This window comes from Triticum dicoccoides, chromosome 7A (genome assembly GCF_002162155.2).
Source record: "Triticum dicoccoides isolate Atlit2015 ecotype Zavitan chromosome 7A, WEW_v2.0, whole genome shotgun sequence".
In the NCBI taxonomy this organism is placed as follows: Eukaryota; Viridiplantae; Streptophyta; class Magnoliopsida; order Poales; family Poaceae; genus Triticum; species Triticum dicoccoides.
Genome location: NC_041392.1, coordinates 512,508,393 through 512,514,895, shown reverse-complemented (window position 1 = coordinate 512,514,895; position 6,503 = coordinate 512,508,393).

Below are 6,503 nucleotides of genomic sequence, written 5' to 3'. Positions count from 1 at the left end.
ATGAATACAAATTTAAGAGGATGACTTTGGCTGCAGATTTGAGGATCTCGGAGACTCGTTCATCTTTCTATAATGGTGAGCCTATGCCTTGGAAGATGGATGACAAGCCTACTCACTACAAAAAAATACACTTCCGTGATGATACATGTTTGTCATAGTAGGTCGCGTTTTTGTCATGCATGTACATCCATGATGATTTTATGATGGAATCAAGATAGTCATACATGTGCTGTCGTATAAGTGTTCCATGACATTACCAAAATTATCATCACGAAAGTGTCCACTTCCATGACGATAAATCGCGCATCACAGAAGTGCTTTCGTCAAGGGTGACCGACACAAGGCATCCACAGTAACGGAACGCCATTAAGCTATCGGGTCTGGTTTTGGATCCGATAACCCGTTAATAGCCCCGACCAATGGGGATTTTCCATGTGTAAAATCATCATTGGCTGGAGGAAACACGTGTCGACTCACCATTGGGATAGATGTCATCCACTCATTGGACCCAAGGCGCCTATGATACGTCAACACGTGGCACGGCCCAACAGAGGCCCATTCCTGTGAAAAGGCTGGCCCATTTGACTTGGTCAAAAGGTGGCGGGCTGGCCCACGAAAAGCCTGTTAACGACATGTTCGCATATAGCCCATTTACAGCCCGCTAACTCACGGTCTGTTACGGCCTACCGGAATTAGGCCCAGTAGCGTCATATGGGCCGTCCAATATGATTCCAGCCCGTTGTAACTTCCAGCCCATGTATGGCCCATGACGTATTTCGGCCCATATGAGTCCCTTTCTAACTCTTGGCCCATTAACAGCCCGTGGTGAAACCGGCCCGTAATGAACAGTCTATCGCTTTATACCCATTAGCAGCCCATTATTCCATTGGGTCATTTCCAACCTGTGTTACCTTTCGGCCTTCTCAGGGCCCATTTATTCTTGGGCTCATTTCCAGCATTCAGTTACTTATGGCCCGTTACTGGCCTTTTCTGCTCGTGGGCCAAATTCAGCCCCTGGATACAGTCGGCCCATTTGTGGCCCGTTAATCTGTTGGGCCATTTTCATAGCATCATCAAATACAGCCTATTAATGGCACGTTATGGTCAGCCCATAAAACGTATGATTTCCACTCTAGCCCGTTTACGGCCCCTTATACGGCTCGTACAAGGCCCATAGATGAGACGGCCTGTAGAAGGCCCATTGATCCGACGGCCCATAGAAGGCCCATTGATCCGACAGCCCATAGAAGGCCAATGGATCCGACGGCCCATAGAAGGCCCATGGATCCGACAGCCGATAGAAGGCCCATGGATCCAGCAGCCCATAGAAGGCCCACAGATCCTATGGCCATAGAAGGCTATGGATCGTCCGTCCCGTAGATGGCCCATGGATCGTACGACCTATGGAGGGCCATGGTCACTACAACGTTTGCGCGAGTTGGCCCCCGTTTGAATGATATAGCATATTCAAAGAATTATCCTACTCTATACTATCACCTCTAAAAACCATACACTATATGAGGGAGTCCTGGATTAGGGGGTGTTCGGGTAGCCGGACTATACCTTCAGCCGGACTCCTGGAATATGAAGATACAAGATTGAAGACTTCGTCCCGTGTCCGGATGGGACTTTCCTTGGAGTGGAAGGCAAGCTTGGCAATGCGGATATTCAAGATCTCCTACCATTGTAACCGACTTTATGTAACCCTAACCCTATCTGGTGTCTATATAAACCGGAGGGTTGTAGTCCATAGGCAATCAAATCCATATACAACAATCAAACCGTAGGCTAGCTTCTAGGGTTTAGCCTCCTTGATCTCGTGGTAGATCTACTCTTGTACTACCCATATCATCAATATTAATCAAGCAGGACATAGGGTTTTACCTCCATCAAGAGGGCCCGAACCTGGGTAAAACATCATGTTCCCTGCCTCCTGTTACCATCCGGCCTAGACGCACAGTTCGGGGCCCCCTACCCGAGATCCGCCGGTTTTGACACCGACATTGGTGATTTCATTGAGAGTTCCTCTGTGTCGTCGCCTTTAGGCCCGATGGCTCCTTTGATCATCAACAACGATATGGTCCAGGGTGAGACTTTTCTCCCCGGACAGATCTTCGTCTTCGGCGGCTTCGCTCTGCGGGCCAATTCGCTCGGCCACCTGGAGCAGATCGAAAGCTACGCCCCTGGCCATCAAGTCAGGTTTGGAAGCTTAAACTACACGGCTGACATCCGCGGAGACTTGATCTTCAACGGGTTCGAGCCACGGCCAAGCGCGCCGCACTATCTCGAGGGGCATGATCTAGCTCTGCCTTCGGACAGTGTCCTGGAGGCCGCACACGCATCGGTTCTGACCCCTAACTCGGAGCCTATTGAGCCAATCGAGGATGAGCGGTTGGACGTCACCTCGGGGGCTTCGATCTCAAAGGCGATCGAGCCGAACGCTAGCCCCGCACTCTGCATGATCCGTGACTCCGAGGATCCGGACTCCTTTCCGAACTCCGAACCCCCCGCGCCCCTGCCGATCGAATCCGATTGGGCGCCGATAATAGAGTTCACCACCGCAGACATCTTTCAGCACTCGCCTTGTGGCGATATCCTGAACTCTCTCAAGTCTCTCTCCTTATCAGGAGAGCCCTATCCGAACTACGATCAGCGAGGATGGGATACGGACGATAAAGAAATTCAAAGCCCACCCACCACCCACTTGGTAGACACTGTCGACAATTTAAACGACGTGCTCAACTTCGACTCCGGAGACATCGACAGCATGGATGACGATGTAGGAGATACCGACGAACCAACGCCCATAGGGCATTGGACAGCCACCTCATCTCACGATGTGTACATGGTGGATACCCCTAAAGGAAGTGACAACGAGGAAAAAGGGGATGGGACGGGAGATCGACCCCCTTAAAAGCAATCAAAGCGTCAGTGTAAACACCGACCCAAGCCCCGCCTCGACAAAAACCCAACCATAGAGCAGGACGAGCCGGTAGACGACGAGCAGGCCTTAGAGCAACCGTCCGAACAGGGCAATACAGATAGAGAAACCGAACATCCCTCCTCCGGCGAAAACGGCATTCCAGACGACCTCATGCCGAATAAACCTATGGAGCAGAAGAATCTCCACGAGAGGCTCGTTGCAACTGCACGCAGCCTAAAAAAAGCAGAAGCGGAAGCTAAAAATAGCGGAAGATGCACTCCGGATTAGATGGAGCAAAGTAATCAATACCACAGATAAGTACGGCGACAGTCGCCGCACTAAAAGCTATCCGAAAAGAAAGCTACTGCCTGAATTCGACGAAGAGGCCCTAGAGCCCTCGCATTCAAAAAATGAAAAAGCCACACGGTCGGATAGACGACCCCATAAAGCGGCAAACGGCGCCACACCTAAATCGGCATGCGACCCACTTAAGGATTCGCATCATGGCCCAGTCAGGTCCATTTATGGGCCAAGAAAGCAAGCTCTCGTAAGCAACGCTATGAAACCATCATCAGAATCTGGCACACCCAAATACAGGGGCACCGCACACCCCCTATGTTTCACCGATGAGGTCCTGGACTATGAATTCCCAGAGGGATTCAAACCCGTAAACATAGAGGCATATGATGGAACAACAGACCCTGGAGTTTGGATCGAGGATTATATCCACCACATACACATGGCTAGAGGAGATGATCTCCACGCCATAAAATATCTACCCCTTAAGCTTAAAGGGCCAGCCTGGCATTGGCTTAAAAGCCTTCCCAAAAACGCAATTGGAAGCTGGGAAGAGCTCGAGGATGCTTTCCGAGCAAACTTTCAAGGGACCTATGTCCGCCCTCCGGATGCAGACGATCTTAGTCACATAACTCAACAACCCGGAGAATTAGCTCGACAGTTCTGGAATAGATTCCTCATTAAAAAGAATCAGATAGTCGACTGTCCAGACGCCGAAGCCTTAGCAGCTTTTAGGCATAACGTCCGAGACGAATGGCTCGCCAGACACCTCGGCCAAGAAAAGCCAAGAACAATGGCCGCACTAACAAGCCTCATGACCCACTTTTGTGTAGGGGAGGACAGCTGGTTGGCAAGGTGCAGCCCCAGCGACCCAAGTACATCCGAAACTAGGGATGGAAACGGAAAACCGTGACGCAACAAGGACCGTCGCTGGACTAAGGACAAAAGTCCGAAGAGCACGGCAGTCAATGCCAGATTCAAAGGCTCACGAGAAAATCAGGAAAAATCACCCCCCAGGATAACAGGGACGATCCATCCAACCTAAATAAAATCCTGGACAAGATAAGTCAGATACACAGTACTCCCGAGAAGCCTGCTAACCATACCCACAGAGACTGTTGGGTTTTCAAACAATCCGGTAGACTCAATGCCGAACACAAGGGGCTCGACACACCAAGCGAAGACGAGGATGAACCCCAAAAGCAGAGCACCAGGAAACAAAAGAACTTCCCACAAGAAGTAAAAACAGTGAACTCACTTCACATAACAAAACGTGCGGCACCCGTAAAGGTACGCACCACACGGCCCATCCCCAAAGGGTCCTGCCACTGGTTGTCAAAACCGATCATCTTCGATCAGCTAGATTATTCTAGGAATATCAAGAATGTAGGCTGGACTGCCTTGATACTCGATCCAATAATTGGCGGACTCCAGTTTTCAAATGTCCTTATGGACGGCGGCAGTGGACTAAACCTGATATATCAGGATACAATCCAGCACATGGGGATAAACCCAGCAAGAATCCACCGCAGCAAAACCTCCTTTCAAGGGGTAATACCTGGTCCGGACACCCATTGTATGGGTTTTCTCCGGCTTGAAGTCATATTCGGCTCTGCCGATAACCTCCTCCGCGAAAAGCTGACCTTCCATATCGTCCCGTTCTCAAGTCGCTATCAAGCACTACTGGGACGCGAAGCTTTCGCTCGCTTTAACGCAATACCGCATTATGCATCTCTTACGCTTAAGATGCCCGGTCCACGAGGCATCATCTCTTTGAAGGGGAAGCACTAAAGTGAACCTCCCCAAGCGGAGGACTATGCGGCCGCTTTGACAGCCCCACAGCAAAATGGCCTCACCGGCCAAAAAACTTCGAAATAGGTCATTCAAGACCACGAACGCGGATAGACGAGTTCGGTGCAAAATCATCATTGATGCAAGCCTAGAAGCCATATACCCCCGCACTAGGGGCTCCACGCATATACAATAAGAGACAATAAATCTCAATCTTATATAGCTTACTTTATACTTTGCTTATTTTAAACTTTTTTGGCACGACCCGTTTTCAACTCAGTTCCTCTCTTTTACAGATGAACGTCGTGCGACGCCCGTCTAGGATACGGCACAACGGAGACACAGGCGCAGACGTGCAGTAGGGACCCATCCTAAAGGATTCTTTTTAGATTAAGACCTTGTGTAAACCTTTTTTACTGTCTCTTGTTGCTACACATCCCCTGGTTTTTTCTTTCTGATATAACCAAGGAGGAGGCTGGCATCTTGGCATGTGGCCACGTCAGAATTTTTGCACGTACCTGGACACTAGGGGCTTTTTTAATAAAGAGTGTTGTTTCGCCTGCACTCATAAAGACCGAACACCTTAGGGATTGTTCGGCGTCGCGAGTTTTGGCATTATATGCATCAGCTCCGAATCATGTCTTTGGTCAAATGTTGGGTTGCCCGGCTCCTGAGTTCGGCTACCTTACATTCCGCTCTATCGGCTAAGGTAGCACCAGGAGAACTACTGCGATTGTGCCCCGGTTCGGCCGGGCGAGCACCTCAGTAGAGAAAGCCAAAAACTGACTGTCATGATGTAGCGTGAGACTGGTCAGCCACTCGATGACCTATCGGAATCTATCGGATTTCTCCGCTTTAACGAAGGGCCGCTTCCCGGTCAGGCACATACGCGCCCCGAAGTCGGACGAGCGCAGTTGCCACCAAGGGGCTACCTAAATAGTCTCACTGTCAAACTCCTATGGCTAAGTGAAAGTGTTAAAGCATTATAGTCCGGTTGCCTGGCCCGCTGCGCTATCACCTCCTTTGTAGGTCCAAGACGTTGGGTTAAGTGTGGAAATGTGTCTTCTGCGAGCACCCCCGCACTATGTGCGTGGGGGCTGAAGCCAACGACTGCCATCTTTCAGATTCTATATATATATATATCTTAAAACGGCCACACAGGAGGTGTTCCCAATACTTGGAGGCACAAGTATAAAAAAGGCCACTATAGTTTATCAAAACATTACTTTATAATTACATATGCTATCATAACATAGCATCTTTCGGGCACTGTGTCTCTATTACACGAGCGCCTTCAAGAACTTCCTGAAAATAGTGCTCGGAGGGTACTCGGCTATTGTTCGAATCTCGGGACACAACAACGGTGGTCTCCATCTCTGCCCAGTATGTATTAACACGGGCAAGAGCCATCCTAGCGCCCTCTATGCATGCTGACCTCTTCATTGCATTTATACGCGGCACCGCGTCAAGGAATTGCTGCACCAAGTTGAAA